Below are 15,589 nucleotides of genomic sequence, written 5' to 3' on the forward strand. Positions count from 1 at the left end.
CGACCAAGTTCTATGGCTTTTTGTTTAAAAAAAAAAAAAACACCAGCTTCAATTTATTAAAAAGTTGTTTACATATGGTTCTGGTAGCAACTTGAAAGATTGTAATGAGCAGCGAAGAGAGTAGAAAAAAACAGTGGTTGAAATGTATGTTTAGGAATATTTACAGGGTGGATCCAGTGCAAAATAATGAAAACCAAAATATCTCAGCAGTGTAAGCCAGTGTGTTGGTGTTCAAAACCACTGAAGGTCTGATCATTTAACCTGAAGTCAAGTTAGCTGACATTAACAACAACAAAATGTACCCTATCAATCCCTACATTTCCCATGTCCTCACAAGCCTGTTGAATTACTCCAGCCTGTGATGTCTGAATCTGTTCTTTATCTTCATCTCACATTCATGGTTTCATAAGAGGCTCACTTGAGAAAAACCATGACTGTCACGCATCTCAGCTTAAGTCATTCTCTAGCTTCAAGCCTCCAAACCCAGTCTTCCAACTCTTGAGATTAAGCTCTTTGTGCTGAGGGTTTGAAGTGCCTAAGTCCCTCTTATCTCATGGGATTTTAAGTTCATTTGGTGTTTGTTCAAGCCCACCACAGCCACTGTCTGGAGGGGAAAAACACAACCCAGCAGTCATGAAGCTGAGCCCTTAAAACTGATACCAGCTGTCTAAGAACCCACGCAGGGAAAAGCCTGTTTCCTCCTAAGTGGAAAATTCATAAAGTCAGGGAACTTGGGACTCCTGGACAGGAATAAACAGCCTTCTTCTGCGTTTCTATCCCAAATTCTACCAAACACTAAATATCCAATAGCAAGAGCTATATACAGTACCTCAGATTTGGAGGCAAAGTTATCAACTCTAATTACGAGGAGAAAAGAAGTTAGGGCAGGGCAAACCGCCCTCTGAGTGAGTTATCTGAGGTACTGTAATGCTAATCACACTACCCAGGTAGGGTAACAATAATGCCTGTTAGGAATTTTTCATCAGATTTCTTTTTGCAGTTGTTAAAAATAAAAGCTACTTATACATTTGTACATAACGCCTTTCTACAGTTTTCTTATAAGATTGTCACTAAGAGAACGAGAAGACACATTATCAGTTCAGATATTTATTTTGCATCAGAACTGACTACTCTGGTCTCACTCACAGTTCTCTCCTTCTACCCCAGGCATCGGGTTTTGGAACTCAGATTAAAAAAAAAAAAAAAGTTTGGTTCCAGGCAGGAGGAGCCAGGGAGAGAGTGGATGTGAGTGGAGTTGGCAGGATGGTGCGGTTCCCACCCAGCCCCGCTGGCTGGGAAGACGGCACCCGGGATCGGGGCGAGGATCGTGCGGTTCCCACCCAGCCCCGCTGGCTGGGAGGACGGAACCTGGGATCGGGGCGAGAGGGCCAGATGTTGATGCAGTTGTGCTTTCCTGACGGTGACATTCTAGACAAGAAATGATGCCCAGAAGCTGCCTGAAGCATGCTGGGAAATCCTTGTGAGACTCTGAACACAGGTAGGGCTACTTTGAACCCGGGGGGCTGTAGTCCCGCCCAGCTTCCTTCTATACAGACCCGAGCAGTGCACCAGCACCCCCCACCCCCACCCCCAAGAAGGCAGGTGTGCACTCTGGACCTCTCCTGAGCAGCCACAGCAATGTCGACACTTCATTCTGAGAGAAGCACACATAGCAGGCAAGGGTGGGAGCAGAGGACAAAAACACACAGGCGTGACACTCCTTTGGGAACTCTATAGCAGAACTGGGGATCCGTTAAGAAGTGCTGAGTCCTGGGGTGGGACATGGAGAAATACGGTCATTAAAAATCATACTTTGTTTTCATAGGCTTGTGAGTTCCTTGGCATCCCACTGATATGTGTTATTTTGCTGAGTTCTCACAATAACCAGGAAGTATTTTGATTCCGATTTTAAGGAGGAGGACACTGAGCCGCACAGGGGTTAATCAGCTTGTCCAGTTGCACATACAAAGTCAAGCGGTGACACCAAACCCAGACTTTCAAGACCTGTGCTTTCTCCCACTAGAGCAGGCCATTCCGGTCACAGTTTCAAAGCAGCAAATTAGAACTCGGGGTGGGGGAGGGTAAACCTCAGTGATAAACTGTCTGCCTAGCATGCTTGAGGTCCTGGGTCCAATCCCTAGTACTGCCATGAAAAATAAATAAACCTAATTACCTTCCTACCCCAACTTCCCTCCCCCTAAAAATAAAACTCAGAAGGCAATAGGTAGATCCCCAAAGAATTAAAAAAAAAGAATATTAAAACCACAATTTACCCTTCAAGGAGATTAGAGGAAAACAATACAAATATGGTAATAGAATTCAAAGTAGTCTGCGGCCCACTTAGCAGAGGGGCAAACAGCAGCAGACACATATCCCAGCTGGACCTGATGAAAGCTTGTCTCTTCTCATAAGGGTGTAATTGGGTTGGAATCTGTCCTGAGTCACCAAGCAAAATTTAAGTTTTGTCTCTGATCTTTGGGGTACCAGTAAAAATTGTTAAGAATTTAGCAAAGATCTCTAACTGGTACTGGATATAAAAGGTTTGGTGCCTTTTGAATAGATGTATTCATTCAACAGAATTTTGTTGAAGTATCTCATATGGGCAGTATGCTTAGGCAGTATTCTGCATGTATGATGCAACAGGAAATAAGACAGAGCAAAATCCCTGCCCTAACAGAGCTTAAATTTCAATGGATATAGCATTTTGTATAACGTTTCTCTAAAGGGTCAGATAAATAGACTACTTTGTACCCTGCTTTCGCTGTTCATTTGCAGTTGTCTCTACACCTTGAAAGTCATGTCTTCAGTTCTTGCAACAGCCAATCACAGCACTCAGCTCCTCTTAGGCAGGCACCCCTCTCCCCATAGTCTGAACTCAATCAGTGCCGTTGTGCTGGGCTCCACAACAACTAAAAGCAAAGGAGAGATCGGGTTCTACCAAGTTGCCTCCAGGACCCGGAAACCCAGAGCCCATCTGGATCAAGAGAGGGGAGCTCATGGAGGGACCAGTGCCCAGAGCCGGCTCCAGCCAACATGTGGGAAAGTTACATAACTGCTCTTTCTTATTTCTTATTCCCCACCCCCAGCCCAGTTTTGGCTGGGATGTCGGATGCTCAGCCTTGCCTTTGCACAGCGATCTCCACCTGGGCGTTGCCCCTGTGAGATTCAGGAGGAAATGAAGACTCTGGGCTGACACTGGGCCTATTCCTCCAGGTCCACTGAGCTTAGCGTCAAGGTCCCACTTTTTCTTCTTAGAGACTTGCCTTTTCCCTTGTCCAGCTGCCAAAGAAACAGACGGCTCCTGCCACGGTTTCAGAAACTGCAGTCTTTGGACGGTGCAAGAAGTCCGACTGTGTTTTGGTACAAGCTTCAGAAAGCTCTGGGGATCCTGCTTCGGAGGAGACCAGCCAAAACAAAGGGTTAGGAGGGAGTGAGAGCCTGTTTGATCCAATAGCAATCCCCACCATGGACTCCTTTGACCAAGGGCCATCAAATGAAGTCCTCTCCTCGTGCGCTGAGCGGATTGGATTCCACTTACCTTCTGCCTCTTAGAATTAGACCAGACCTCCACACAGCGAGGGTAGGGACGGCAAGCATGTGGGTGACTTAGTGAAGCATCTGCGGTGGGGCTGGGCAGGTGAGGGGGATTTGGAAGGAGGAGGGGGCTGAGCGAGGGGACTTGGCACCCGTTTAATTGTAGTGTTGATGTGAACCATCGGGGTTGGGAGGTGGAGGAAGAAGGGAGGTTCCCTGTTTCCAAGGCTGCACACCCTTTGCCTTAGAGTCAGTGGGGAAGCCTTTGAAGAAAGATTTCCCCCACCCTATTCCCCACCCAGGGCCTGGGGAAGGACTTGGGTCAAATCAATGATCTGGAAACAGTCAAAATCCAGTTGCTGTTTGGCTGTCCACTTGCAGGGAAATGTGAGCAGTCTGTTTTTTATTACTTTGCTCTTATCACATCAGGCTGTTCTTTATTAGAAGCAGTTTCACTTCCAAGAAACCTGTTTTGCTTCTCCTCCCTGGCCCCGCCTCCTCTCTCAACATTTCACCCTTCACCCCATCTACTGCTGCCTCAGTTCTTCGCCTGTCAAGGAAATAAGCTGCTACATGACTGACCCTAGCTCAGACCAGACCTAGAAAACAAAAAGATGAAAGTTCAGTCAGTGCCTGCAGCAGATGGCGAAATATTACTCCACTAACTCTGCCTTTTCTGGATTACCGCCTTCTGCCTGCGTTGTTCAAGGGACAACGGGCCTCAGTCCATTTTGCAGCCAAAAGTCAGCAACTTGGCAGAAGCAGCCACTGTGTTTGCAAGTAGGATTCTTTGTGAGGGTCCTGGCAGGCCACAGTTTGAAAGGCAGGATAAAGCAGGACATGTGGACAAGCCCAGCAGCCACACTCCAGCACCTTCCCCCTCAGGACTCAGAATAATGAGCATCCTCTACTGACCCACAAGGTACACCAGGACCAGGGGCTGTTCTCAGCCAATGAGGACAGACTGGGTGACCTGCTTCCTGCTCAGGTGTCACTCAGTGAGAGCCAGGGAGCCCCCACCACCTTGCCTGTCTTCAAGTTCCTCTCACATGCACTTTCTTCTACTTGTATGCCTTCTTTCTGTCTCCCTTGAGTTTCCTCTCCCTGCACACACTTCTCCATTTCCCCCCATTTTTTCCTAGAGTCATCATGATGACTGCGATTGAAAGGCTTATGAATTCCTCCCTCACCAGTGTGAGAAGTGCTTTCACCCAGAGTCCTCTGACACCTTCCTGCCCTTAAACTTTAGAAAAGATCACCTCAACTCCACTCTCTCTTATGCCCTGTCCAGTGGAATCCCAAAGTCCTCCTCAATCTTCTATGCATTTCTCAAGAAGTAGGTCCTTCAAATCAACCTGGCTCTCAAATCCTGCTTCCCCTGAGCAACAGCCATGTGGTGGTTGGTCCTGCTTTGACCATGCTATTTATTTCTATGCCAGAGTCACCCAGATAAGAATCTGGTACCTTCCTTGGTTTACAAAAACAACAGCTCTCATCAGGAGCATGTGTGTCAGTGGATGGAGAGGTTTGTATTAGAGCAACATACGCAACTTCAAATTATACAGAGGGTTCCCTTTAGGTGAAACAGTCAGACAGTACTTAGAGATTTTTCTTTTACTCCCTGAAAAAAAAAATCACTGATACAGAAAATAATATCAGTGATAACATTTTTAGATTTAGATGTTGAAATGTTGCCACTTTTGTTTCAGCCCGTTCTCTTTCTCTCTCGCTTAAATAAAAAGCTCCCAATACAGCTAAAAGCCAGGCCCAACCCTTTCCTTCCCTCCCACCCTCCTGAAGGTTAACCGGTATTCAAGAGTTGTTGCATCATTCCCATGCATATTTTTGTGCCTTTATTGTATAGCAACGTTTCTACAAACAATATACAGTATTGTTTAAGGTATTTAAAAATATTTGCTTAAGTGGTGTATTGTACTGGATGGTGAGATGGAGAATGAGCTTTACAAGACAGAACAGCGTTATCTTACTCTGGTTTCTATTTTTCCCACTCTACCATATACTCAACAAATGTGAATAAATTCTGTGAGAAAGTAATAGCCTCCAAGCCACCAGTAATCAAAGTGTGCCAAGGTAAGCAGTCACCCTAGGTAGGTGATATTTTATACACTTTTTGTTAGTGGAAAACTCCAATGGGTACAAATAACTCTTCCAACAAGACACATAGAGGAAGGAGGCTTCAGGATGCTTCATTAAAGAGCCTCCCAACCCCAGGGCACAATCTGTGTCTCCCTGCACATGACTCACCATGACTGATCTCAGTGGGATCTCCTGAGACTAAAAGTTCTTAGCCTGCATCCTCCCATTCCCAAAACTGTTGACTTCATGGATGAGGACAGCCTCTCCTCTTCTCTCACCCTGAGCTCATCCCCTCAAATGCCAAGAAGAGCACCTGATGTCATTGTCTGTGGAGCAGCTGAGAACCCCAGCAGTCCCTTGGCTTAATGGCTAGCGTCCGCATCCCTGAGACATTATTAATTCTGCCAGACTGTAAAGGAGCAGGACTGGAGTTCAGTGATCTGGACTCACACTTGCAACTCCCTGTAAGACAGAACCTCACCCAGAGTGATGTTGCTGGGAGCTGTTCCAACCTCCTTGGTCACCCTGAACTTCAGTAGGTTGGCCATATAATTGACATATATGAATGTGTGGTCACCATAAGTCAGAAACCCTGTATAGAGGCCAGCATGGAAGGCACCTCAAGTGATACATTATCCAGAGCCTCAGGGAACAACCTCCATAACCACCCTACCAGTGTAAGTTTAAGGATGGATGAGTCCATCCTCTTGCACCAGAATGTGAAGATCTAACCTTCTTATAGTTGTGTTTGGGAAATCGAGATAACTTTCAGTAGAGAGTAAGTTGATTCACTTTTCTTTTTTTTTTTCTTTCTCCACTGGGATGAAATTAGGGCCATCTCTCCCCCATAGTCTTCTGAAAGCTTGTAGTAAATGACAACAGGCCAATATAAATCAGGGGAGAAAGGCAATGTTACCAGAGGATTTAAAACTGTGGCTCTGAAGAAGAGTCCATTTGGTGTTAATTGCAGTGTTTGCTGGGTGACTGTTAAGTTCTATGAATAAGAACATGGGTTCCATGAATAAGACAAGTTTGGCTTTGAATCTCAGCATCATCACAACTGCCCATGTGACCTTAGACAAATTACTTGTCTAAACCTCAGTTTATCCATCTGTAAAATGGTGGGTAAAGATAATATTAATCTCAAAGTTTAGTTAGAAGTTTTCAGTGAGGTAATGAATTTAAGCCCCAAGGACAGTGCTTGGGACATATTAAGTGCCTGACAAATATTAACTGTAATTATTACTCGTATCACTTAACATCTTCACTGTATTTTGTCAACATGGTTTCTCTCTACGTCCATACAGACACTCTCTATCCAATCAAATCGGCTTTTTAACTTTTTGAAAAAAATGCCTTGTCTTTGCCGCCTCTTTGTTTTTGTTCCTATTCTGTCTGCTGACTGGAATACTTGCCTCTTTCTTCTGTATTTGGATCCTCTTGGCTTGAGTGTGGCCACATCTTCCCCGTTTTCCAAGACCCACTTTCGCTGCGGCACCCTCCAAGGAATCTTCCAAAAGGTGACTTCCCCATTCTTGAGTCCATTATCTGCCACGCATCATAGAGGATTAGTTTTCCTAGTAAACTTCAAAGTCTTATTATGTCTGATTGAGACGTCTCTTACCCTCAGTGTTTAGCATATTACCTTGCCAATGTGCTCAAGAAATATTTCTTGACTATCGTAAATCTCAGAACACAGTGCTTAGCAGCTGCAGTCAGGTAAACCTGGGGCACAATCGTAACTTATTTACTGTGTGATCTAAAGCAAATGATTTAACTTATTTAAGTCTTGACGCTCTTGTCTGAAAAATAGGCATAAAACTGTGCAGGCAGGGTTGAAGATTCTTGCTATAGACTTGAGCCACTGGTGAACATTCAGGAAATCAGTCTTCTGTTGGATGCATTAGTTTAGTCACTGCTGCAGTTAAGTTTAGTTATCCTCAGTAATTCACTTTCAGAATGATGCATATCTAGTCCCAGCTTGTTTTTTAAATCTTCTATTTTATGTTATTCAGATCAGTTTTAGAAAGTGCCAGAGATCTATGTAAAAACACCTATTCTGTATCCTCCACTCAGGGTCAAGTCCAACTGCTCACAAGCTCTCACTTTAGGTCACCAGAACTAAGTGCACTGCATGAGACTTCAGCCCTTCTTGCTCTTTTAAGGCCCCTTCCTAGAAACCGGAGCAGAGAAGAGAACTACTTTTCTCAGACTAGGGAGGGAGGTGACTCCAAGGTAGTCATTTTGGACATATTCTTGGTGCACACCATTGCCTACTTCACTTTGGAATTCTTAGCAAGCCCACCCCTGTTCTTGTGTCCACGTGATCAGGAAGATTGATTTTGCTCTAGAAACCTGACCTCAAATCTTAAACAGACACTGTACAACGCTCCTGTTTTCATGCCTGCCTTCAGATGTTATCCCTGAGCCTTGCAACTCCGTCACTCCCAGCTCAGGAGCCCGTATCCAGTTTCATTGAAAGACCCCATCCTATGCGAACTCCCTCATATTCCCACCAGAAAATCCACAGACCTGGCTGCATCCTCATCTCCTTCTGTCAGTTACCACCCTGGTACCCCTCCTCATCCCAAAGGCCGATTTCCCAACAAGCACTGGGTCTCCCCCTCAAAGACTTTGATCATGTGGTATTTTCCCCTCTCTCAGATCGTAAGTCACTCTTTATTAAATTATTTCCTTCAATTTATACAAAACAAGCTCTAGCATCTCCCATTAAAAAAAAAAAAACACTCCCTTGAACTCTCATTACCTTCCAGCTGCTGCTCCATTTTTCTGTACTTTTTCATTTCTTTAAGAGCTGTCTGCACATTTAGTGTTCATGTATTTATTTCTGACTGACTCTTCCCTCACTGCAATCTGAGTTTCATCTCCAGCCTACGCAGCACAATTTTCTGGTCTGTGTCACTATTCATCTTCATGGTGCCAAACCCAGTGAACTCAGTTTTGTTCCCATCTCAGTTGATTCCAGGCTAGCATTTTAATACAGTCAACCATCCCTGCCTTATTGGAACCCCCTTCTATGATGGCTTTTGTGACACTCTGCAGTCCTGATTTTTGTTATTATATCCATTGACTAGTCCTTATCTGTCTGGTTTGCTGATTTTGCTCCCCTCCTCTGCTCCTCTCCACCCAATCCTTAAAAGTTGGTAACCCCACATCCCAGCTGTTTCACTCTCATCTTCTTTCTCTGTCCTTTCTCCCAACGTAAGCCAGTGGTTGTCAATAGGGATTGATTTTGCCCACTAAGAGGTATTTGTCAATTACTGAATATATTTTTGACTGAGAGGGTGTTACTGGCATCTAGAAGGTAGTGGATGGAGATGCTGCTAAACATTGATGGTTAATACATAATCCTACAATGCACAGCCTCCCACAATAAAGGATGATTGGTCCAAAATGTCAATAGTCCTGGCATTGAGAAACCCTGTCTCTCCAGTCCCTTGACCTTATACACTTCTGTGTGGTAGAAAAAATATATTGTCTTCTGGCATCCATTCTCCTTTTCTTTTTAGTAGTGGCATTGACACTTTACCACATGGCCAGTTTAGAGACTGTCTGCTACAGCCTCTCCTGCAGCTAAGCCATATGTTAAAGTTCTAGGTCGCTTACTTTTCTCCTTTTTCTGGTTGATGGAATGTTGTTCTGGGGCTAGTAAGCCAATGTCAACCACTCAAAGAAAAATAATATTCAGAGGGAAGACAAATCAATGAGATAACGGTAACCTGGGTCCCAGAATGATCTTGCAGAGTGGAGCTGTCTACCTAATCTAGACCACCCACCTCCTCTGAACCATTACATGAATGAGGAGTAAACCTGTATCTTGCTTGATCCACAATATTTAGGGTCCTGATTTTTAAAATCTTAGTTGATACCACAACTGACAAACCATCTACATACTGATGGAGCTGTAGTTTACAATCATAGCCTTGAGCTCTCCTCTAAACCACAAAATTAAAAAATTAACTACTTATTTGATCTATACTCTTGGATTTCTCCCAGACATCTCAAACTTAACATTTTTGAACTAAGCTCTTGATTTAACCACCAAATCAGTCCTCTCCCAGACCTTCCTCTTCTCAACTGGTGACTAGAAGTAGTAATCCATCCTTAATTACTCCTCAACCCCAGGTCCATTCCTTCACTTTTTTTTCCAAAAGAAGCATGATATACACCCACTTTAAAAAAATTTATTGAAGTGTAGTTGATTTACAATGTTAGTTTCAGGTGCACAGCAAAGTGATTCAGTTCTACAAGTATATACATATATAATTTTTCTTTTCAGATTCTTTTCCATTATATGTTATTACAAGAAATTGAATATAGTTCCCTGTTCTCTACAGGAGGTCCTTGTTGTTTATCCATCTCATATATAGTAATGTGTGTTTGTCAATACCCAACCCCTAATTTATCTCTCCCTGCCCTTTCCCATTTGGTAACTATAGTTTGCTTTCTACCTCCATGAGTCTGTTTCTGGTTTGTAAATAGAATTTGTATCTTTTTTTTTTTTTTTTTTAGATTCCACATACAAGTGATATCATACGATATTTGTTTCTATCTGTCTGACTTACTTCACTCAATATGATAAACTCTGGGTCTATCCATGTTACTACAAATGGCATTATTTCATTATTTTTTTATGGCTGAGTAATATATATCACATATATAATATATATCATATCTATAACATCTATATATATATATATCTCACATCTTCTTTATCCAGTCATCTGTTAGGTTGCTTCCATCTCTTTGCTATTGTAAATAGTGCTACTATGAATACTGGGGTACATGTGTCTTTTCGAATTATAGTTCTCTCCAGGTATGTCCAGGAGTGGGATTGCTAGATCATATGATAAGTCCATTTTTAGTTTTTTAAGGAATCTCCATACTGTCCTCCATGGTGGCTGCACCAATTTACATTCCCAGCAACAGTGCAGGAGGATTCCCTTTTCTCCACAACCCTCTCCAGCATCTATCATTTGTGGACTTGTTAATGATGGCCATTCTGACTGGTGTGAGGTGATACCTCATTGTAGTTTTGATTTGCATTTTTCTGATAGTGATATTGAGCATTTTTTATGTGCCTGTTGGCCATTTGTATGTTTTCATTGGAAAATTGCTTGTTTAGATCTTCTGCCCATTTTTGGATTGCATTGTTTGTCTTTTGTTGTTGTTGTTATTAAGTTGTATGAGCTGTTTACATATTCTGGAAATTAAGCCCTTGTCGGTTGCATCATTTGCAAATATTTTCTCCCATTCTGTAGGTTGTCTTTTTGTTTTGTTTATGGTCTCCTTTGCTATGCAAAAGCTTTTAAGTTTAATTAGGTCCCATTTGTTTACCTTTGCTTTTATTTCCATTACTCTAGGAGCTGGCTTGAAAAAAATATTGCTGAACTTTATGTCAAGAAAGCATTGCCTATATTTTATTCTAGGAGTTTTATTATATCTGGTCCTACATTTAGGTCTTCAATCCATTTTCATTTTTTTATAAGGTGTTAAAGAATGTATTAATTTCAATCTTTTACAGATAGCTGTCCAGTCTTCCCAGCACCACTTATTGAAGAGACTGTCTTTTCTCCATCATATTTATTTGCCTCTCCTGTCAAAGATCAATTGGCCGTAAGTGTGTGGGTTTATTTCTGGACTTTCCAATGGATCTATGTGTCTGCTTTTGTGCCAGTACCACACTCTTTTGACTACTGCAGCTTTGTCATATAGTCTGAAGTCAGAGAGTGTGATTCCTCCAGCTCTGTTCTTTCTCAAGGACTGCTGTGGCTATTCGGGGTTCTCTGTGTTTACGTACAAATTTAAAAAATTTTGTTCCAGTTCTGTGAAAAATGCCATTGGTAATTTGATAGGGATTGCATTGAATTTGTACATTCCCTTGAGCAGTATGGCCATTTTAACAATATTGAGTTTTCCCACCCAACTACATAGTACATCTCTCCATCTGTTTGAATCATATTGAACCCCCCTCATCAGTATCCTATAAACTTCAGAGTATAGGTCTTTCGCCTCCTTAGGTAGGTTCATTCCTAGACATTCTATTCTCTTCAATGTGATGGTCAATGGGGTTGCTTCCCTAATCCTCTCTTATGCTTTTTTGTTGTTAGTGTATAGAAATGCAACTCGGCATATTAATCCTACATCCACTTTTTTTTTTTTTTTTTTGGTTGCAATTCCACCATCCTTTTCAAGCCACTACCATCTCTTCCTTGATCACAGTGACAGCCTCCATCCCAGGCTTCCAATATCCTCTCTTGATCTCCAATCTGTGTTCCACAGTTAAGCCAGAGTAAATCTTTCTAAAATAAAAATCAGTTTGTTTCATGTCTTTTCACAAACCCTCTCAATGTCTTCCCAATGCACTCAAAATAGAACTCACACTTCTTACCCAAAGCCCTCAGATCCAGTCCTGATCCTCATTACTTTGCCACTTCATCTTGGACCAGTCTTTCGTGTGATGCTTGATGCCAAGCACATTGATCTCCTTTCAACTCCTGACACACACACAGAAATGCTCTCTCTTGTCTCAGGACCTTCCCTCATGCTGTTCCACCTGTCCTGATTGCATGACCCTTTGCTCTTTTCATGGCTGACCTGTCTTAACCTGCAAACTCATATCTTCAAAGATGCTTTGAGGCTCATGCTAAATAAGCTTATTCCTTTTATGAAGGAAGTTATTCTCTATGAATGTGTCCTGTTTATTTCCTTTATAGAACTTATCACTATTTATTATTATACATACACTTGTGTGTGTGTGTTTATCTCCCCCATGACTGCAGGGATTCTGATTGTTTTATTCACTGATGTGTGCTCACTATCAGTATTGCCAGGCACATAGTAGGTACTCAAGATTACAAGAGTGTGAATGCATGTGTGTATGTGCTGTGTTTATTTCCATTTAATAGGATGAAAGAATGTCTCAGCAAATGAAGGTTTACCCTGTATGTCTCCCCAGTGATTCTAACCAGCTGAACGTAAGTTGCTATGAACATTAGGGACAGCTTCCAAAGGGAAAGGGGTTACACTCAGGCAATGTGAAACTTAATGAGACGCTTAATGAGAGATGATTGGACACAGAGAAGGGTGTGTGTGGGAGGGAGGAACACGATGCTGGCTGGCTTAGGAACACAGATTCTGCTCAAACCATCACTCAGTTCAAATAATAGGAAAATGTAAAACACGTCCAACCCTTATTAGAGGCTAATTGTTTAAGATGTAAGTTAGGAAGAAAGGAAAAAAAAGAATAAAGGAAGGAAGGAAGGGAGGAAGAAAAACAAGGTACAAAATGTTCTTGACAGTTTTAATCCTATGTAATCAAGAGCAAAAATCACCAGGGAAGAGAGAAGTCTAACGAAATACTTGGAAAACTTTATTACTGGAACTAAAGTGAGGAAAACTTTATTACTGGAACTAAAGTGATTTGTGCTGGTCTTTGACAAAGATCTTGTTGAATAGTTGGCTTCCAGTTCCAGTCCCTGACGACAGGCTGTCTGTGCATAAATTATTCATGTCTTTTCCAGCAAGAACTGATCATACCACTTTCTTCTTTTTCCTAGTGCTGTCTCTAGGAGCTGGCGCCTACCCACAGTCTCCCTCAACATTGTGTAGAACGTCTCAAGTCTGAAGGCAATTTCACAACTTGTCAACATCAGCCCTGAGGATGCCAGCATTTGATGTCTTTCCCTGATTTTCTTTCAAAGGGAAAAACTATTTTGAGGATGAGGGTTGTAAGAAACCAGTGTTATTCCCAGGTACATTATATACCAGGTACTTTACAAGAATTAAACCAGTCAATTCTTCAGAAAACTCCATGCAAAAAGTATTGTTATCCACATTTTTACACGAGGGAAGTAAGGTTAAGAGAGTTGTGTACTTTTTCTCTGTCGTACAACTAATAAGGGGCTGTATCTAGTCCATTTGATTGCAAAGCATGTGATCTCTTCTCTATATATGGAAACTCTCAGCTATAAGGCAGGAGAACTTTTGAAGTAAAACTACCTCACTTAGAGCCAGGGTGATCTTTTTAAAAACATAGACCTAATCATGTCACTCACATGCTAAAAACACTTCCTTCCCACCTAGAGTTTGTACACACACACACTCACACACACTCACACACTCGCACACATGCACACACTCACACACACCCATCATTCAGTTTCATTTACATGACTAATTCTCTTCAACCTTTACTGTACCTAAATCCAGGATGTGTATAAATTATATGGGGAGGTTTTAAAATTTTTTAATTGCCAGGCCTCACCCTCAGAAGTTCAATATCAGTGGATCCGGGGAAGGGATTAAAATCAACATGTTAAAAAAATCACCTGAAATGTTTCTGATGTAGGAGGTTCCAAGGACTACATCCTGAGAGGTGGTCCAGGTTATAGAATTTCATTACACCATTGCCTTCCTCTTTTTAGCTCTTTCATTCAACATTCACTTATTTGACAAACTATAGTAGTTACTATTTGCAAATCTCGAAATCCCAAATTTATCCCTTCCCTGCCCCTTTCCCCCATAGCCATAAGATTGTTTGCAATGTCTGCAAGTCTGTTTCTGTTTTGTAGATGAGTTCATTAGTGTCCTCTTTTTTTCTTTTTTTAGATTCCACATGTGAGTGACATCATATGGCATTTTTCTTTCTCTTTCTGGCTTACTTAGAGTGATGATCTCTAGGTCCACCCATGTTGCTGCAAATGGCATTATTTTATTCTTTTTATGGCTGAATAGTATTCCATTGTATAAATATACCACAATTTCTTTATCCATTCATCTCTAGATAGTAAACTGGGACAATTTCATATATATGATGGTTTTCAGGCACTAGACATCAAGCAATACAGGACAGAGATTCCTTTAAAGACGGCAAACTATCAAGGTAAGTGCAACCGTCCTGGATTATTATCTAGAGAGATCTTCCAGGTAGCAGTGCAGGGAGATGAAACCCAAGTTGAGCTCAGGCATCTTCCCGAATTGAGGAGAGAGAGCTGGGTGTCCAAGGGCATAAAGATTCCCAGAGTTTATAAGGTAAATCCCTTGAGAGACAATATCTGCACTGATAGATTGAATTCCAGAAATGTTCAGAAGCTCCTTCGTAAATTTCCAGCTGAATACCGACCAGCACATGCATGTGAAGAAACTACACTAGGCTGTGGAAGGAACAATCCAGAGAAGCAGAGGTAACAATCACTGGATTCACATATCCAAGAACAGTTTGTGTTCTCACTAGTCAGAGTGGAAAACCTCATCATTCATGGTCAATCAGGTAGAACATTCAGAAAGATAATACCTCAGTCATGGAGAAGAATTAGCCCTAGGTCACAGGCTGTTCCACTCCTACCTCCAAAAGCTTCAAAGTAAGCCTCAAAAGGATCAAATTACTTGCAAGCAATGTAACTGCTTCCCAGAGCAAAGCTAAGGAATATTTATTAGAATGTAAAAACATCCAGTACCCAACAATTTTACAATGTCTGGTACCCAGTCAAAAATTACCAGGCATGCAAAGAAGAAGCAGGAAAATACAGCCCATACAGAGGAGAAAAATGAATCAATAGAAACAGACCCAGAAAAGACAAAGATAGTAAAAAGTAGACAATGACATTAAAAGTTATTGTTAATATATCCATATGTTCAAGATAGTAGAAGTAAGATAAACCATGTGAAGAGATGGGAGAGATTTCTGAAAGACACAGTTGATCTTCTATAGATAAAAACTATAATGTCTGAGATTAAAAGCATACTGCATGGGATTAATAACAGAGTGTACACTGCAAAAGAAAATATTAGTGAACTTGAAGATAAAACAATAGAAACAATTCAAAATAGAGCACAAAGAAAAAAGACAGACAAAAAAGAAAAATAAACAGGGCATTAGTGAATTGTGGACAACTTCAAGAGGCCTAATAACATGTAATTGGAGTCTCTGAAGGGA

General features: G+C 41.8%; 1 long non-coding RNA gene across 2 annotated transcripts; it reads left to right on the top strand.

Moving 5' to 3' along the window:
* Positions 1 to 969: 969 nt before the first annotated feature.
* LOC116669282 lies at positions 970 to 14,167 on the top strand. 2 transcript variants are annotated; one of them, XR_004326639.1, is made up of 3 exons: positions 970 to 1,498; positions 11,177 to 11,268; positions 13,212 to 14,167. It is a non-coding gene; the product is annotated as an uncharacterized LOC116669282 (long non-coding RNA). The 2 variants fall into 2 exon arrangements; XR_004326641.1 differs by lacking the exon at positions 970 to 1,498 and adding an exon at positions 3,424 to 3,580.
* The last annotated feature ends 1,422 nt before the right edge of the window (positions 14,168 to 15,589 follow it).

Source organism: Camelus ferus, chromosome 16, assembly GCF_009834535.1.
Source record: "Camelus ferus isolate YT-003-E chromosome 16, BCGSAC_Cfer_1.0, whole genome shotgun sequence".
Lineage (NCBI taxonomy): Eukaryota > Metazoa > Chordata > Mammalia > Artiodactyla > Camelidae > Camelus > Camelus ferus.